Genomic DNA, 20,460 nt, shown 5'->3' with positions numbered 1-20,460 from the left:
GATCTCACTATTGTCACAATCAAGGCTTTGTCCAACACACATGCAGTAACATGAAGAATTTGCTAGTGGCAAGGACCAAGAATATGGTGAAAGTTCAGGAATTATTCCTGTCATATAGCAACACAACTCTCTTCTGGTTTTTAGACAGATCAAGCAGTAACTCACTATTCCACTGCAGCTCATAACACTGCCATGAAAGACAATGGTGCTGGGAGACCTCATCCATTTCCTCTTTTGAGATTTTCATATGAAAGAGACAATAAAATAATAAGCCATATCTGTACTTATGCTGCACGCTGGCAAACTGATTACTATTTCAACCCAGCTAAATGACCACGAGCTATATGGGATGCTGCTTTCTACTGCCTGCAACTTCCCTGCTCAGTTTGCTCCCCTAAATGCTGGCTCATCAGCTGATAGAGATCTGCTGAGCCAACAAACATGAGTTAAAGCCATCTCGCTTACTTAATAGAACAAATAAAATTAAACTGAAGTGCATTTCTGATTCTGTAAAAATCCAGTTAATCTACTCATTTTGAAGCCATCATTGTACACCAGTTACTAGAAAATGTTTACAGGCTATTCTTCCCCTAAAGACATTGGCAGACAGTCCATCATAGCCATGCTAAGAACACACACAACACTCATCTACTGCTTTAAAAAAAATATGTGAAGTTCCTTGAGATATTTCAGGTTAGCAGCTATACTAGTAAGACAATTTTATACTGCAGCTGGCAGAGTTTAGAGGCTATTTTTTATTTATGGACTTAAGAGAAAGAGCACAATGATGGACAGGCTTTAACTGACCAATTGGTCCTCAAATTTAAGAATGACCAGCCTCTTTTCTTGCAATTATATTAAATTTTCCAGAAACTCAGCTTTCAGGAACTGGATGCAGGTAAGTTATTGAGGGTAAGGTTTGGCTGCTTCAATAATTCCACAAATAAAATACAAAAGGAAGAATGGCGTATAGGCTTGGGGATGTTTTTCCCCCCTCTAAATTATTGTTAAACAAATGTAATTTTCAATCTTTATAAAGAGATGGAGTGGATGGAACCATTACCCACACTCCCATTTGGACAGACTAACACTTCTGCTAATGCATTTTTGTCTGTCAGGACTTTCAGTCTACCACATATTAAAAACCAAAGTTCTCTGGAGCCAGTCTAGTCAGCAGGCAAATCACAGTCCCCATTCTATGCCTCTTTTGTGTGGCAGTAGCAGCTCTATAATGCTCTGTCTGACATTGGATTCAGGAGGCTGTCACAGTCCTATTATACTTCCCAGCTATATAGACCCCTGCTCTTCAGTGAATCCAGAATTCACAACATTCCTCACTCTCCCTTGTTCAGCAGCTGACTGCATCAGTGCTCTGCAGTAAGATCTTTTGTTTGCTTTCCAAGAGTAACATTGTACTTCACCCATTCTCAGGGCATTTCTTAACATGTCCTAAAGCAATTTATCATGTTATTCATTGATTGCTTTCCTAATTTCATATAAAAAGCCAACATTCTGTTTTAATTATGCAATAAAAACAAAGGCATTGGCATTTCAGAAGGAGAAGAGCATGGGGGTGGTGATGGTTTGGGTTTTTTTATTTTCTTCTTCTTCTCCCCTCCCACTAATTTTTTTTTTTTTTTTAGTAAGATAACTAGACAAATATCTTAAGAATTCTCCTCTGTATATTTAGAAATTTTTAAAAAATCTAAGACCTAATAGAATTTGTTACTCTAAAAGACAGAGGAACATAAGGAAAATGTTATTTTACAGTCTGCTGGAGTGCAGAATAGTCTTTGCAGAGCCGGGACAAATGTTTAAACTCCAGCTTTTCTGAACACTGAAGTCATGTTAACCTTTCCCATTATTTTTTCCCCTCTGTAAAAACCAACCTATCTATTTGGATTGCTATACAACAACTTGAAAACAACGTTGAATGCAGAACAAAGACAATCCAGTGAACATCAGATTTTGACACTTTTTTTTTACCCCAGCATTTTTTAAGCCAATTTAGAAAGCCACTGAAGTTCCCTGCTCCTATTAGTGGAGCGGGGAACTGCATGAACCAAGGAAGTATTAATTAGCACTTGCATGAACCAAGCAGTAATAGATAGCTCACATGAATCTCTTCCTTATTTGAGTATATTATTGTATACCTAATGTAGTGACAGCAGTAATTTCCAACAACTAACCTGCCATTCAAAGCAATTGGCCCTAAAGAAGAAATACTGTTTTTAAAAAGCTGTAAATCACTCTAAACACCAAATTGTAAATAATGGCAATAAACAATAACTGTCTCAATTCAATGTGTTGTAACATGCAACAGCCTTCAATATAAGCAAAATTCAACCTTCTACTGACCCAATAACCACTGAGCTAAATGGTCCCTTCCTACGTAAGTGCCAGCAGTGAGACTGATGTGTCTCACTAAATCAAAAAATATCTAGAGCAAAACTTGGGATTAGATGGGAAAAGAGGAAGAACAGGTTTGGGAAATTAGTTCTAAATCCATATGCAGACAGGACCAGAAGTCAATTGTCTTAATGAATACTTTAAAACCATAAAATTGCAGCGCCCATGGTTTTATCATACTTGTGCCATCTCTGAAGCCTTGAAAGAAGGCAATTTTGTGATGCTTTCTAATTGAAAAAGTTATCGTGAGTGTCAGTTTTGCATATGCATCCTGTCCATTGCCAGAGATTTTTTCAGTGGCACAAATTGAGAACTAAAGCTCATAAGCTGTCCTCAACACTACAAGAAAGAGGAAATGCCCACAGAAAGATGCATTTTTTGAAACTCTTATTCTTGTTTCAAAGAAGTTGAATGGGATCAAGCATCAGTTCACAGGCAGAAAGTTCCTGTAAACAACTATGAGCCCTTACCACCTCAACCTTTCTCTGCAGTCATGCCCAAAAAGTCAGGAAGCCTCCTGGCTCTTGAGGTTGAATTTCCCGCAACATGTACATGAATACTGAAAGAGAATTCATGGATCAATAAGGCTAGGCTAGGAATAGAAAGATATATAAAAAATGTTTGTTTTGATTCCGATCAATTGAATTAGAATATTTAATCATTTAATTGGTGAGGGCTGTAGTGTCTCATTTTTCATATTCTTCTAGATCAGTATTAGCCTTTTTATTACCACTGCTCATTTGTTGCTTTGAAAAACAGATGAAAAAGAAATTAACTCCTGGAAATTTGTCAGAGAAAGGTATTAAAGCCCCACATTTCATTAAATTAATAGCACTGGAGAATTAGTTTATACCTGTCCCTCAATATCAAGGGTTAATCAAGAAATACATAAAGAATTTGCATGGAAGAGACCCCTAAAAGAGACAGGAAGAGAAAACAGCATGGCTTTTGTATTAATTAAAAGTAAAGTGGAAGAAATAAAAACCAAAACCATTTCCACAATTGCAACATCACTGGATGCATGTAGCAAACAAGGAAATGAATGCTCGGATTTTAATGGCACTTCCAATTCACTTGGTGGGGATCACGTGCTGTACCCCGTAACAACAGAAAGTATAAAGTTCATAGTATATAACATAATAGTCTACATGCATAGAACAGGTCATAGGATATAGCATTATATATATATAAGCATATAAGATAATTAGTATTTCACTATTAAACTATGTACTGAGTCCAGGCTTGTATTCAGATTAATTAAGTTCTTGTTTATTTATTACTCAGTACAAACATGTCTCCTTTCATGATCAGTTTTGGTGAGTCATACTGTATTCAAATGAAAACTTTCATTGTATTAATTAAGATACAGATTATCCCATAATGATGAGCCTTAGGAAAATTCAGGTATAATAGAAACATAAAAACAAACGGTAGGGGGAAAAAAGCTTCTAAATAAGTTCAAACATATCACTGTGTGATGTTATTATTGCAGGGTAACTCCTAATCAAGAGCTGTACATGGAAAATTTCCAAGAAAGAGTTACTACTGATCGGTAGTAGATCAGTAGTAACTGATCAGCAGTAACTTCTAATTACTCCTGAAAGTAGCACTGGAGACACCAATCAACTGGATCTTGCATTTGTACACCTCTGTAGCGTCCTTCATTTAGAAAGCTTCAGAGTATGCCCCAAGATTATCTGGATTTTCTTCATGTTTCCTCAGATGTAGCCTATACACAAATTGCTTCTGACCTAAAAAGCAATACTTTTGGTGGTTGAACACAGAAACTTTTTAACCAGGATGCAGCAGCAACCCTTTACAACCAATTATAATAGGAAGAAGGTAGTAGATTAAGAATGCAAATCAGAGTTCAGTTGGGGTAATAAGAGCAGGAACTTCATTTTTCAAGCAACCTGGTTCTCTTCCTACAAGGATAGAGCTATACAGGCCCTGGAGTGGGAACTGACTGGGTAGCTAGCAGCTCCACTGCAAAGACTCTGGAGTCCTGGTGGACAGGAGTTTAAACATCAGTGACTCATGACCTGGCAACAGGGAAGGCTAACATCATATGCAGCTGTACCAACCAGAGCATCACCAATTTTCCAAGGAAATTAAGTTTCCTTCATTAAAGAACTTGAGACTGTCTCTGAATTCACTGTTGGGCAATGTCCTAAGGCCCCTTCCAACCTGAATGATTCTTATTAGTATCATCAGATTGTCAGGATCACAGTGGTAATTACAGAGATCACTTCTAGCAGTGCAGCATCTCCCAAACTAAAAAGCATCTGCTTCTGCAAACTATTGTGTCCCAGAAGGTTTCATGTCCAAGATTTAGCCTCACTTGGCCCTACCTTGCTTTGAGATCAGACAAGAACCCTATTATTATCATTAGGTATGTTTCTAAAGAATAGCACCCATCACACTAGCCAAGTCAGTCAGTCTTAACAAAATCCATGCCAGCATATTTGAAAGATTACATGTATGATTCACTCCTTTAAAGCAATTACTGTGATGTTTTCATTGGAAAACTCTTACATTCCTCAGATTCTCAGTGCTATTCCTTGCAATGAGACCTTCAGGCACGGAACATTGTTTCTTTTGTTTCACATCACCAAAATGAGTACAATCAACTGAGTGAGTTTTCAAGACAGTTATCAAGAGTCAAGCCAGGGCTATACAATTTTCTCATAAAACGAAACAATCACTGTGTTTATCACAGTTTTGACAGAAGGAAAAAAAAAAAAAGGAAGTTACCATCTCTGTAGTAATGCTTTTTCTAAAAACTACCAGCTGAAGTGGGGGGAAAGTTACTCACTATAATAGACTATTGATTTATATGGCCTAAACATACACATTCAGCTAAAACATTCTATTCAACCACCATTCATCACCAACTCAACTACATACATGATACAGCCATATCTATGCCAGGGTTGCTGCAGAAACAGTAATATCTCTGCCCCTGATGGTGAGGAAGCAGAAAAAGGAGGAAAAATGACATTCAAATATTTAATAGCAGTGAAAAAATTTGTTGAGTGTGATTAGTACTTTCCAGGTAATGGATTGAAATTACTTCATACTTCAGGCATCTCAGAATGTTTAAAGGAATTACAATAGGTAAGTATTACTCTAAGGAAGCACCACATGGGATCACTTATTATGAAGCCAGACTTCAAATTATTCCCATGGAAAAAGAAACGTTTTGGTAATTTACTCTACGCCTACCTCTAAAACCTCCTGTTTCATCTTCTGCACTGCCTGCTCAGTTCTGTGTCAAATTGTCTCCCAATGTAGTCATAAGTCCTGCCTGTCTCTTGTTACTTCACAGGCGTGTGCCAGGCAGCAAGCCAGCCAGAGGCATATGTCTTGATGACTAACTGATACCAGCTGATCCTCTGCCTCCTATAGTTAGTGTGATCCACCGAGGCAGCTGAACCACACTTCAGGTCCATACGTTAATCATGAGCACACCTGCCTTACACCAGTTGCAGGCACTGGCCTTCAAGCTGGTATAACTTCACCCAGAATAAAGACAATTTCAATAGTTGGACTATTTGACTCCAGCTTCAAGTTTTCCACACAAACTTCTCTTTTTACTTTAAGCTTCATGAAATTCTTTCTTCTTTGTGAGAAGGAGCAAAAAAATAAAATTACTTATGGGGTTGGCCTATTTGCATAAATTCAAAGTTAAGTGATCATAGGATTTAAAAAATACAGTACTCTAACCATTTCCCATTCATATGCAGCATTTTAAGATCAGCATGAACAGACAATGAGTAACTCCTTGAAAAGCACTAACTTCCATGCACAACTGTACAAGTTCTGTTTTGGTTTTGAGCTCCATCACCTCCATCACTCAAGATGTCCATGATGGAGTGAGAACAATAAGGACTGCAGTGGCAGGCATTAACAACTTTCCTCTAACAATCAAAGCACTGGCTTTCCCTTTGCTACACATCAGTAGATACAAAACACACTTCAGAGCTGCATATACCTGTAAACCCAAAGCCCTCTCAACTCAATAGCTCTGGGACTTCATTCATCTCTGAGCTACTAAGACTCGAGGGGAGGCATTTAGCTTTATTAGAAAGGTATACCAAAATGCGTGTATGACCTAAAGTCATAAAGCACATACAACTTACCTCAGAGTGGTGTAGAGCTTGAAAAATAAGTCACTATTCCACATACAAATTTAAACCCATCTCTCTGCCAGGTTTCAGTTCAATATTATGGCACCCAGGCCCTCAGAGAGAATAGCCTTTCAAGAAAGCATCAAACTCACTGTTTCTTGTGCCTTTCCTCTCCTCCAGCTTTTCCCCAGAACAGTGGCCACATATACACTGGATACACATCAAAATGACATGCATCTATCTGTAACAACCCAACTGAAAACTGAATCATCAACTGCTTCCCAAGAAAGCTCACAAATTAGGACAAATCTCTAGAGACTGAGGCTATTTGGTACCAATCAGAGTATGGATGAAATTTTCAGACATGCACAGAAACAGCTTCATTGAAATGTTCCCAAGCCTAGATTTGCTCATCAGATTTACAGCCTCAGACCCTCCTGAAAAAGGCAGCAAGCCCTCTAAATTTCAACTCATCCAACAGAGAAGTGAAAGGATGGTGACATTAAGATACACAGGGTCAAATATCTACTCTACAGGCAACAAGTATCATAAAATACTAAGATAGCTATGGGGATGCAGATCCTTTTATGCATATATAAGAAGGGAACAGGATTTCAGCCACGTATCCTTCACTTAAACTATCAGTCACCACCACTTCTACACTATCCCAGTCTATCTTCTCTTTTTCCCCAGAGTACATCAAGAAAACTCCTTCATTCTGCACTGTAGTAATCAATTCCCACACCTCAACATCAACTTTGCTTCAGCAGTCAGCCACTCACCTCCATTATTCAATGGAGAAAACCAGAGGCTGCTGCTCACCACAGGTCACCTTCTCCTTTAGTTTTGCAGTGTGAAAGAATTAAAATAAGCACCTTTAAGTCAAACAGTACTGTTGTTTGTCAGAGAAAAATGAACCCACTCAGAGTAGACCTATGCTCACACACACACATCCTTAAAGAGGGGAGCAAAGCCCTCCCATGGCATGCCAGCAGCAAATCCCTGTTTGGATTCCATCACCTGTGTAGCACAAGTGGTAGGGATCAAAGCCTGCACCACCACTCAGCCACATTTTTGCTGGCTCAGACAGATAACAGCATCATATCAAGAGTGCTTTACAGCTGCCATAAATGCCTCTGTGCGTATCTCAAAATAAACCAAGTATTTTCTTTTTACTGTTTTATTTGCAAGAGTATTAACAAAACCTTTTATTTCAAAAGTTTAGAGAGGGGAACTTCCCTCATAGATCTCTAAAACTCTTCAACCTTTCCTTGAAACCTTTCCTTGAAACCCCTTGATGTATACTCTAGAGAGAGGCATTGCAAGTCTGTAGATTTCCTTTTGAGCATCAGACTCCTTTCTCTGTCAGATCTCTGCTATTATCTCTCCACTGTTCAGTCTTAAGGTTTAGTGACAGAGAGCAAAACTATTCAGCTCTCTTCTTGTTGCACTCTAATTCCTATTCAAGTTAACTCAGTTTGAGATACTTTTCTTATACTTTTCCATACTTTCTGATGTGGAAAACTATGGTCAAGTAAGAATTCGGCATTTCCGTAAAGTGCATATTTTGTTGGCATTGATATTCTTAACAACAGAATGAAGACATTATGTTAGTTATAATATTCTTTGCTGCTCTGTGATGAGTGTGAAAACAGTGCCAAAGCAGCAGCAGTAGTGAAGGGTGTGAAGTGCTGTGAAGCAGCATGTGCCCATTTCTCTGCAGTTCCCATTAGAGAGGCTGGACACTTCCCCTTGCTTGTCTGCAGGTATGAACACTCTGTTAAGCTTGATGGATTTTTTTCTGGAAATTTTCTTCTGGAGTGACAGAAGGGGCATCATTAAGATGGTTGGGAACAGTCAGTGTTTTACAACTCCATAAGAAATGAATACAGTCCATCAGGAGTCAGCAAAGATATTTCCATTGGCAATCAGGAATGCCATTAATGACATTTTTAAAAGTACAAGTAGAATCCCATCTTCATTACCTCAGTAATCCTGGAAGGAAGAGAAGCCAAGAAACTTGTATGTTACGTGATTTCCTTCATGTTTCACAAGGGGCAAATCTGCTTGCCTTTTTCTGTGTAGTATGAGAGCCAAACTTTTCCCAAGCCTTTCATTCCAACTTTGTTCTCTATTTTATACCTTCATTAATATATATATAACCTTTGTGGTTATATGTGGTTGTACGCTACAGTTCATTGCACTGAACTATGCATTCTCACTTTTAAGAATATCATATGAAAAAAAGGTCCTGGATCAGTTTTAAAACAAATTTTACAGTAAGCTGTTCATATAGACACATGATACGTGGCTTGAATAGCAGGCATCTTATGCTTGCTTTGTCAGCAAAACTTATCTTTGGTAGTAGCTCTGCTCCTTAAAACCAAAAACTGAGTTTCTAGAGTTACCTCTTAGCATCTGCTTCTCTTTTTTTGCTATCCGTACATTTATCTCATTAATATATACAGGTTATATGGTGGTACAGGAATTCTGCTGTTTCTACTTTAAAAAAAAAAAAGGTTTTGATATGTAATATGATAGGAAACATGGTGGAAAGTACCTGTGGTTAGGCTGAAAAACAGCAGTGTTTGGAGTGGCTTCACTTTTATGCAGAGCACCATGGAAAGGCACTCAGGGAACTGCTTCGGGACTGAAGCTTCTCAAGGCCTCTGGTGTTCTTCATAGACTGAGATCCTGTTACAGTGTTACTCCTTATGTAAAAGAAACAGGTCGTATCTCAAGTATAGTTATCTACAGAGGGAACAAGGGCATTAGCTAGAATACAGCAATTCCCAACAGCTAAAAATTGTTGCAATGAACCCTTCTCGATTAGTGGTTTGTACATGTTGAAGTTCAGCAAAATAATAGATTTCATGCAGACAACTTTCAGTTTTACTAGATAAATTGTTACACAGACCTTGACTAGTATTCACTGTTACTTTGATCTTCAGTTTCTTTGACATTGACTCACACCTTTCTTCTTTCCCTTGTTTCGTTTACTCATTTATATTATCACTGTGTCTTGCTTAACCAATGCCTAATTTGCCAACAGAGGTCAGGGTTTGTTTGCATCTCCTGTGCATTTGCTTCTCATGTCAAGGATCCCTGTAAACTACATCAGTGCCCTTTAACAACTAAATAACCTGTTGCTCACTATCTCATGATTTGAAACGCTGAAATTTCACCTTTTATTTCAGCTGAATTGAAATGTGAGAAATTACTCTTGTCACACCTGATCCCTTCTTTTCTCACATTTTCTTTACTCTTGAGAAATCCCTTTATTCTGTGAGCAGAAACAGGAACTTGCTCAGTTACAAGACATTTCTCTACAATCAAATGTGAGTTTTTTGTACCACCAATACAAGTATTTACATTCCTTTAAAAAACCACTTCATCATGAGCCATTCCATGCCATTAGTGGCTTCCAGTTGTCCCTGAATTATGGTTCAACCTAATGTATTGACTTTTTCTTTTGTTTAAAGCACTGCACAAAAACAGGATGTCTTACAAGAACTGGCAGTGAAACCTGGGATCATTAAAAATCCAGTACTACATTTTGCAACATTTTTGATGAATCACTGGATAAATATTTGGCATGAGCATGAATTCTGCAAGCTTCAATTGACTTTTCTCACTCTATTTTCTTGTCCCTTGATGCTTTGATCTTGTGTAAAAAGAAGAATGGACAATAAAAACACTTACACAGATATTTTGGTTTCACAGAACATGCTTTTTTAATTTTGACAGTTTTAATAAGGTTTCTGATTTCTTGAAGAACTGTAAAAAGAGGAACTGTGATTTTCCAGAAAAGAAAATAAAGAAGAAAAACAAAAGAAAGATATCCAAAAGAGTTATAAAAGAGATTTGAGGATATTACAGTTAAAGTTCACCAAAACAAGTATCTCAAGATGTATGTTATGAAATGGATATAGGCTCTATTAAGAATAACTATAACTGTACAGTAAAAACAAAGGGTTTTTTATCCTGTCATGAAACTACACTTAGATAAACATATCTACAACGAATGTAGAAAGATTTGCTGAAGTTGGGAAGCAAAAATATGAAATATATTAAACAGATGTTAAATAAGATAAACCCAGAAATTGATTTTGAAATTAGGGAAATGAAAAGACAGCTGAAACTGAGAGGGAAAGCACTGTACTTCTTACAAATTGTAGAACTGTTGTTTTGTTTTCTCCTAATACAATTTTTATTCTTATTTTTCTCTATTGTCCATAGATTTTGTTGCTGACTAAGTTATCAAAGAAGTCAAGAAGTTTTTAGCTGCTTGATGAAACAGTTTGGCCTCAAAGTTGTGTCTGTGGGTCCTGTTTCATAATACATGTCCTTGCAAAAGAATCTTTAGAGAGAAGAATCAGACATGCCCATTGATTCATGGTTTTTAAAATGGCAGCAACTTCTCCTGACACCTACATATAACTAAAACATTGTGTATCTTAAAAGCAGCATATATACAATCACAAAATGAACATTCTCAGGATAACTGTTCATACTAGCAAATGATGGTCGCCTGTCCTGGCAGGTAACAATCCATGGATTTTATAATAAGTAAAAGCAAAAATTCTTTCTTTCTTTCTTTGGCTTGAAAAGGCTGTGAAATTTATCTATCTTGTCTGCTATTCTCAGTTACAGAATACCAACACTCCTTTTGCAGACAGAACATATGACCTAAAAGAAATGAGTACTGAGGTGGGGGGAAAAGGCGCATAAAGATAGTGTCTTTTTATCAGGGGTAAAATATTTGTCTTCTCTTTCTTGAGAAGTTTAGAAGCATGCTGCTTTTTATCCCTTCAATAAATATTTTCCTCTTTCTCAATTCAGACTATTAAAAATAATAAGAGGAATATAATACAACTTTAAATGAGAGTTTCTATATCACATGCTTTATGACAGCTGCTTTTATTTCACTCTAGATTAACAAAGCCTTTATGTTGAGACTTTGGAGTTGACTTACAAAGAAGCAATACCATTAGCCCTGAAGCACATGTTTCCCATTTAATGTTTCTGAGGTAACATTCTTCATGAAAGTGAGAGAAATGAGAATGCAAACTTGCAGGAAAAATAAAAGTCTGACTGTCCTCCTTTTGAACAGAAATAAAGTCAGCTTGGACACTTGAAAATATGAAGTGAGAGAGGCCATGGCCTTACAAAGAGTTTCTCAGTCTGATCCCAAGAGTTACAATGCTCAGCTTTCCTTTAGTACTCCATAGCTCATTGTCATTTCCTCTCGAGAGGATGAAAATATTTTGCCATCTCAATTTGAAGTGAAAGGTCTCGCTTACATCAATGTTATTTCAGTTTTAACCAGCACTACTCAAATGATTTATAAGCACACCCAACCAAGAGAACACTATAGTAGTTAAAGCAAACAAACCCAACAAAGTTATTCTGAGGTACAGCAGAAAGGAATTTGATCTGCCATATCTGAAAGAGTCATAAGTTACTGTTATGCATGGAAATCAAACTAACCTTAATGACATTTTACCATTATCATGTTCTACTGGTTCAACACACGAGCAAGGTACTCACTTTTTTTCCTCAATAAACTTAACAGTGTCAACCCATAAGTCCTCCATCCTTCTTTTGTTCAATACCTTCACGCACTAAAGCCCATTCAGTGTTCTTCAGCTACTGGTACAGTTCCAATTTTCTGCTTGAAACCCTTCCTACACTCTTTTCAGTTGGTGAATCTGAAAACCTGCAGATTGGAATCTAAAAGGCTCAAGGTGAACTCAAGAGAATCTGACAAATACAGGAAAGAGTAGGACAAAGGCACTGTTTGGAAGCCAGTGGATGCTCTTTATATTCTTTATGCTCTTTATCTTACTGACTTTGCCAAAATTCCCATCTATGCCAACGGAAGTTGGATCAAAGTTCCTGTAAACATATGGCCTTTCACTCAAAGCAAGTCTTGCCTTTGAAATATACTTCTGCAAAGTCTTCCAACAGGAACGCTACAGGATTTGCTGGAGCTGCCAGGTTCCAAGAAACCGCCCCTGCACAGTTATTTGGGACCAGTTTAGAAGCGAGACATGGGTGGGATTTTCTTGTCTTTTTCCTTTCCTTTTCTTTTTTTTCCTTTTTTTTTTCTTTTTTTTTTTTTTTAAAGAAGGAGACAAAAAGTTTGTTAATTCAATGTTTAAGCACTTAAATTCACAATTCTAATTGAAAACCACAACTTTTTTCTCTTCCTACTGACTCAAATGAGTATTCTCAGAGGCTGAGCACTTCTGGAAATTAGAGACACTATTTAGGGGGCAAGACAACGAAGATGCAGACTACTTAGAGCATCCCCCTGTGACACTTTTCCCAAGCCTCAGGAGTTCCAGCTGCTTTTTGCCCCAGGACCAACATTAATTTTCAGAGAGACCTACCAGCAGCTGCACAATAACTTTTCCTAATCTTGCAGACAGTCTGAATTTACATTCCTGATATTAGATGCAAACAGACACACAAGTTCTCTAAGGCTTCCAAAAAAAGTCTGGTTATTTTAACTTACACTAAGCAAAGCTGTACAATCTCACTGTTTGTTTCACCATGTCCATTTCCTCCTTTAGACTCAGGTTAGACTCCTGCAACCAATAAAACAACCAGTGTTCATGACTTTCAGTTCACAGCTTCTGCCCTACTTTGTGGTGCCTTTTCCTCACCAGTGCAACACTTCGTCCTGCACTTTGCATAGATGATATGCCTGAGCTCTTCCCTTTCAATCTGGGGACCCACCTGTTTTTTTTTTTTCCTCTGTTTTATGCTGTGTAAACCCATTATTGGAGAAGAAGGAGCCATGCTCACAAGACATTTTTGCCATCAGGTATCTGCTATTCCTTGGCAATATTCCATGTAAGAAATTACCCTCTGCCTGCACAATTCCCTGGTTTCCTCTGATATATTTAACTTCTCACTCTAAACTGTTGGTTTGCTGTGTTACACTGTTGACATAGCTGCAGTTAAGCGACTCCAGTGTCTAGATTTGTATTTCAATAAGGTTACATATGTTCAGATCCAAGAAATCTGAAAGGTGAAACACTATAAATAGAAGCCACTTATGTGCAAGGACAGACTTAAGTACCCAATACGTCTTACTGAAATGACAGTCTGAATTACCACATCATCCTTGTATTAAGGTCCAAATAGGCTATTTTCACCACATTACAGTCCAAATTACAATTTACTTACTGTCCATGATTAAATACAAACGGTGGGCCATCTCCCCTTTCTTTTTCCTCTCTTTGTCTTGCTTTAATAGCTGGTCTTGATATCATTAAATGGCATAAAATGGGCCAATCTTTAGATTTCTGCTCAATTTTCTGTCCTTGGTCATTTTGACTTAATTTTCTTTGATGTCTAGAAAATATTCATGCTCTTTGTTTTCAAAGGCAAAAAAATAATCTGCAACTGTTTTGGTGTGCTATGAATAGCCATGTACATGTTGGGACAGGAAATGCATACATGCCACTACAATTAAAAAAGACTAATTCATTAGCAATTCCATAATATTCCCCAAATACAGAAATTCTAAACAGTGTGAAGTCATCTGTGTAACTCCTCTTTTCAGCTGCCAGGGTCCACAAGCCGAGTCTTCCATAACAGGGAATATCATGGGGATGGAGACAGCATGCCAAATTTTGTGGACCAGTACTCAACACTGCAACACTAGTCAGTACGATGCATTCATACAGTCAATGAATCTCCCATCTACTAAAGCAGACTCCTCTTTTGCAAGCTCCTTCCATTTTATGATTTCTCATGCATTCTCTGCATGCTCTAACATGTCTGCCTTTCCTGACACACGCATTTGCAAAGCCTGACAGCTCCATGGGCTGCCTGTGCAATTCTGGTCCTAATGGTAGATAAAGAATTTCAGCTCTAAGAAGCTCTTCATAAAACTTTTGAGAAACTGTCAACTTTATTTATTTCTACAATGAAGTTCTGTGTTCAGTGAATAAATATGGCAAAAAAATCTGTCCTTGGGGATCTTACAAAATGACTGAAGACATTTCTCCAGGCTCCAGTGAACTTCCTCATATCTTGCCAGAAGACAACCTATTTTATACCCAAACAGCTTAAGGGATGGTATCAAAGATGTACCAAATCACTACACACAGACTCATTAAAAGAAAGATTTCTCCTTTATCATTTGTTTAAGGCTGTCCCTCTGTTGCAACCTGTTTAAGATACATTTCATAGGTCTTCACTATAGGCCTTCATAGTCCCCTCAGGAAGCACCAAAACTCATCTAAGGGTTGAATTTTGTCACTAGTTAATCTTTTCTAAGACAACAGATAATTTAGCCACTGAATTCTAGCTGTATACATGCTAAAGAGAAAGTACTATCTTGAATCAGGCTGGATTTATCCTTTTGCTACAATAAGAATTCTCTAAAGCAGTTTGAAGTCACAAACTCTCCAGAAAATAACAGCCAAAAGATGATCACAGAAAGCAATTTAAGATGCAGCTCTCTGACAGATGCTAAGACCAACACATCTTCTGCACAAATGCCATAAATTTATATATAATCATCCAGTTATTCAAACCTGAAACAAGCAAAACAAAAACATGTTTTCTCTTTACACCAAGATTATAAATTAAGACATGAAAATTGGGTCTTGTGAGGTTACGGAAATGCTGACAGCCAAAAGTTTTGTTCCCGCATTACAGTTTCCATCTTTTTTTTTTTTTTAAACGAATCCTTTCTCTCATCTGAGACAAATGCCATTTCTAAAGAAAGAAATGTGGGTGTAGACTGAAAAAATTACCACTCTTGTTTGCTCTTCATGGCCCATTGATGATTTTATGCTGACTCCAAAGAAAGGTTTTGTAAAATCTTAGCTGTTGACAATGGGTAAGCACTGTTTGAGCTACAGCAAAGATAATGTAGAAACATGAACTCACTACCTAAGTGGTTTGTTGTTTTTTTTTTTTCCAATTCAAAACTTAACTTCACTTGAATCCCTGAATTATTTTTATTGGTTTACTGAACTGGGAAACAGAACTTTTTGGGACTCACGGTTTGGTTTCTGCTATACAGCTGTCCCCTGTACACCTCTGTTCTGAGAAAAGGCCCATTGAACATTGCATGACAGTAATTTATAGTTGAATTTCCACCAGCAGTGCTGCATTTGCATTGTGCTACAGATGGAATATTCTCATTTCTGCCACAGAAGTTCTTCACAGCATGATGCCACATTTTAAACTCATCTCACGGTTTAGTGTGCTGTATTGTAAAATACATCAGAGGCTTAACTATTTGGATAAAAACCACAGCTGACTACAGGAAGGGGAGACAATACTTTCACTTACTTTATCAGAGTTTATGAATTTGATAGTTGGTTTGTGAGGCCACACAATCAGCAGTCTTCCCTTCTGACACATTATCCCACTCATTGCAGGGAGCTCAGATTTGCATCAGAACTAGAAGCACCAGCAGGAAAACTTTTTCCAGGATGCCAAATGTCTGATAGCGGGTAAAAAAAAGAAACAGAAAAACCACCCAAAGACTTTCTTCTGAGGTGCAGAGGCTGCTCTCAACTAAGGAACTGAATGGACAGAAGTTGCACCCAACTCTTTTGGTTAGAAAGACAGTCACATGAAAAAGTAAACAAGCAAAGACTAGATTGGGCAGGAACTAGGTAGAAGGAAAGGTGTCTACATCACGACTTTGAGGACCTGAAGAGTGCATTTGTAGTGGAAAACTGGTTTGTAGACATCAAGGAAAAAAAAATTAAAAAAAAACCCCAACAAAATAAAATAAGCACTGTAAATTGACTTCTGAAAACTTTCTTCTAGTCCCTATTTGTTTCCTTGTGTATCATTAATCCCCTTAAGATTTCCAGCTTTTAAATTTTGGTGACTTAATCGGAGGTATACGACATCGGAAGGATCTGGGTTCACATTTGTGTGTGCCGTGCAGAGTGCTAGACCTGGGGCTATTTTATCTGAAGATACTCAGCAGGCGGCTTCTACTGCGGGCAAATTACGAAGTCTGCCAAGCAGTGATGTAAAACCATGGAGGAATCCAGGGAAAAGTCCGATCAACCTGCAACTTCTCAGCCCTCTGCTGTATCTGAAGCTCAAGTGTGTCTTCCATTGCTCCTAGTTATGTATGTAACCAGGCTTCAGGTCTGCAGCATTTGCACAGACTTTTCTATACCTACAAAGCTTTAATTTCAGGAGAGCAAGTGGTGATGCAGCTCTGTATTTTGCATCAACAGCAGACTTCCAGGCACTGAATAAGGTAATAGTCTATCACACTTCAAGGCCTGAAAGATCCTAGACACATTCCACAATTTATAGAGGTAACACATTCCCGAACATAGTGCATTGCAGATGCTACAACATACAGCATTGAAGAGAGGAAGCATTCTGATTTCTTAAATCCTTTCCACCATCAAAGGCAGGTGGGGATTTTTGTTCCTTTTGTCCCCTCATACAGGACAGACATCAATTTAAAAAGCTCCAACTTCACAGTATTTTGTGACAGTTAACACTGGAGTGTTATAAGCATTGGAGTTAATTACAGAATCTGGGGCTTCCAGTCCCAAAACACACACCAGCTCTGTAACCATATACTTTCCCCCTTTACTTATCAAAATTTTAATAAATAATCTGCAGCAATTCCACTTTTCTAAACAAGTGTGTTGCCAAAGCAAGTCACACATGCCAGTGTAAGACAACTTTTACAGGATAAATTCTTGGCATTACATGTTCAGTGGCTTGACATCATGAAATATAATGGAAGTTGACCTCAGATTCAGCTTGTTTGGAATGTTTTAAAATATAAAAAGCACCTGTGCAAGCTATCACAAGCTATCACAATGAATAAAACCAAGTGGTGTAGTATTTCTAATCAGTAGTACAGCTCCTTAAACTTGTATTTTCTTAAGAAATGCTCTTTGAAATTGAGCATATTGTCTCTAAAGTGAAGGTATACAAAGAGAAGAAGGGAGAGATTCATAATCAAAATTAAATATAAAAAATATCAAGTCATTAGTTATTGGGTATTTTAAGAGAAGTCCTCAACATATGTCGTATCCATAGAAATACATACAGCCTGGAAAACAAGAAAATGAAGGAACTGAGTAATAAATCTGTTATGAATACACACAGTTGTTGAGTAGAAATATATCATTTTTACACATCCTTGAGCTGAAACTTTATAAGCTCTGTATTCCTGACATTCTACGACATATCTCTGAAGGATTAGAATGCATAAGAGTAGCAGTATGACCAGTTCAACTCTGTGCATCAGCACAACTTCTGTGCTTACTAGTGTTACAACGGTTATACCCTTTCCAGGCATCATGGGAATATTTTTGGAAAGCATGTCTTAAATTATTTGGGTCCCTACAGAGCATTGTACAATACGATAAAAATACATTTTTTTTCCTTTAAATGAAAGCAATACTGTTATTGCCGTACAGAAATCCGTTCCCTTCAGCTAAATCACTCCCACTACACATCTTCAAAAGAGCTGAATACTCCCTGTATTATTTAGATGAGGAAACTGAGAAACTGTGCAGCTTCTCGGAATTAGGGAATGAGTGTTATAGAAATAGCAGCCAAATCTGGGTTTCCTGAGCTTCCAAATATGTTCACCATTCACAGGACTTTTGTCCCAGGGGCAAAATGTTTTTACACACATGGACAAATTTTGAGACTAAGCACAAGAAAGTGAATGAATATGACTCAGGTTGTCTCAACAGGAGATGTGTGGGGCCAGTCACAGAGTTCATCTAACATTGTGTAAGGGAAAAAGAATTCTTCCTTAAGTCTGTATTTTCATCCTTTCTGATTATTGTCTCTTTCCCAAATATATGCCTTTGAAATCAACAGTTTCTGATTTTTTGTTGTTGTTTTAAAAATATAATTTACATACCTGTAGTCTTACTTGCAATACCACCTTTATTTCTTTGGATGTTTTGCGTATTTCACACGAAGCAGTGAACAGACACAAACATGTCAGCCTTGTGGCACAGCCCTATAGCCAGACCCGTACACTTCTGACTTACATCCCACCTTTATTCTAGAGAAAACATATCATGACAACATGGGTGAAAGCAAAGCAGTTTAAATATCTCTCAGTAATCTGCTCAAGAGAAAACATAGCACAATACGGTATGTTAAAAACATTCCTTGCATATTAAAAAAAAATTGATATGGTGCTACGGGGAAAAACATCAGTTAAATTGGAGAAGGGGACTCGTAGGAGATTTAAGAAACTGGCAGCATGCAACAGAAAGTGATATGCCCTACTTCACAATGCATTGCCCAGCATTTTGAAAAGCCATGTCACACCAAACCATACTAACAGGAAATAAGACTGTCTTCCTGTGGCTTGCTACAATGCTGTTCTAAGTGCACAGAGAAGCAGAGTGCTTAGAAGAATATCACTCCTGCCAACTGAAAAGACACACTACTTCCACAGCAGAGATCTACTAGATCAACATGTCAAAGATACTGCTTTATAACATGAAGTTGCCTATTATTTGCAGAGGATGAAGGACAAGGATATCTTATGGCTCTTGGTGATTACTTTGGAGAACAGAGACAAAAAAAATCTGACTGATATTCTCACTGTTCAGATAGCTGTGTTCGATTTCCTTTCAAACAGAAAGTGGGTCCTTGATCTGCCTTTCTGCAGCAGTGTTTGCCCTGAACCCATAATCTGCTGTAAGAAGTACATTAGGAACCTGAGGGGCTGATTCCACAGATGCACAAACAGACATTGGCCAAAAGCTGGTGCAGTTGCAACTTTAGTCTGCAGCTACACCCCACCTCCTTTCGCCTTGGCAATGCCAATGTAGTAGCACATAACCTACACAGCCACCTATACTGCAAAAAGAAACATAATCTTGCAGACTGCTGATAATTGGTTACTTATGTTCAAAATTACTACAGATACTGAGGATTGCATTAAGGAAAGTTTTAAGGAAATTTTATTGTACTTTATGTGTGACATCCTTTAGAATCAGCACAGGCAGCTTTGGTGTGAATGCAGTCCAAAAGGAGCAGAACATCGCTAGATTTGTCTCATTTCTCTCTCAGCAGTGACGTGCCTGCTGTTTCTTAGAAATTACACATCTAACAGAACTGAAGCCACACTGACTACATGGACTGCATACCTTCCTAGATTTCTCATGTTGTTTGGGCAGGCTAACAGCCTGCCTCTGTGTGTGGCAATCCATAAAATGGCCTCACTGGGTTTTCTCTAAGTAAGAAAAATTCATCAAAGCACATCTTAAATTACTTATTATGGCATCATCTTGGGCTAAAATGAGAGCCCACATCAGGAAAGAAGCTGTAAGGGATGGGAAGGCGTGGGAACTGAAAGATGACACATGGTAAGAGATACCATGTGCAACTAAAGAGAAAATCTGCTATTTCAGTTTTACAAGATCTAGCCTGCTTGGTGTACCCTAATAAGCATCATGGAGAGCTTGTTTAGGGTGTGTGCAAACCAACTGGGTGATCACAGGGACTACAATAGAACAGCGGTTGACACAGTAGTGTGACTGAAGTGCATTGCAATTCTAGTTAATTCTGTAGACAGATACAAAACTAATAGTTACTTGCAAATGATTTTAGCCTTGCTTTTTGGAAGACAAATAAAGATGCTGGATACATAAATGATGCTTATTTTCAATTAGATTAGGGATTTTACTTCCTCAGATTCTTGACAGTTCCTCTCTAGACTTGCTTGGTATTTCCAAGGAAACATTACAAGGCTTCCTTTATCAATAACAAGAATCCTTCCTGTCTGCGATCTATAATAGGCTCAGTCTTGGTTTTCTCACTGTCATTTCAAAAATAAAGTAAAACAAAAACAAAGCAAACAAAAAAAATAACTTATCCACTAGCAACAATGAGTGCTAAGGGACTGTTAGCTTGTGAGGAACTGTAC

The sequence above is a fragment of the Empidonax traillii genome, unplaced genomic scaffold (assembly GCF_003031625.1).
Source record: "Empidonax traillii isolate 1590-97213 ecotype Southwest subspecies unplaced genomic scaffold, ASM303162v1 scaffold154:size1206225, whole genome shotgun sequence".
NCBI lineage: Eukaryota > Metazoa > Chordata > Aves > Passeriformes > Tyrannidae > Empidonax > Empidonax traillii.
Note: the sequence above shows the minus strand (reverse complement) of the source record.